Below are 414 nucleotides of genomic sequence, written 5' to 3'. Positions count from 1 at the left end.
TTGCCATTCATGAGCTCTGAAGACTATTCTTCCTCTGAAGAGGATGAAGATGTGACTGGAGAGCAAGTTGCTCAATACTTAGGAGCTATCATGAAGCTGAATAACAAGTTGTTTGGTAATGAGACTTGGGAAAGTGAACCTCCCTTGCTCATTAGTGAACTAGATACTTAGATTCAGAGAACTCTACCTCAAAAGAAACAAGATCCTGGCAAGTTCCTAATACCTTGTACCATAGGCACCATGAGCTTTGAAAAAGCTCTATGTGATCTGGGGTCAGGGATAAATATTATGCCAATCTCTGTAATGGAGAAGTTGGGGATCATTGAGGTACAACCTGCCTTGTTCTCATTGCAATTGGCAGATAAGTCATTGAGACAAGCTTATGGGACAGTAGAGGATGTGCTAGTAAAGGTT

Source organism: Arachis duranensis, chromosome 10 (assembly GCF_000817695.3).
Source record: "Arachis duranensis cultivar V14167 chromosome 10, aradu.V14167.gnm2.J7QH, whole genome shotgun sequence".
NCBI lineage: Eukaryota > Viridiplantae > Streptophyta > Magnoliopsida > Fabales > Fabaceae > Arachis > Arachis duranensis.
The sequence above is the reverse complement of the archived record's forward strand: the minus strand, read 5'-3'. Positions refer to the sequence as shown.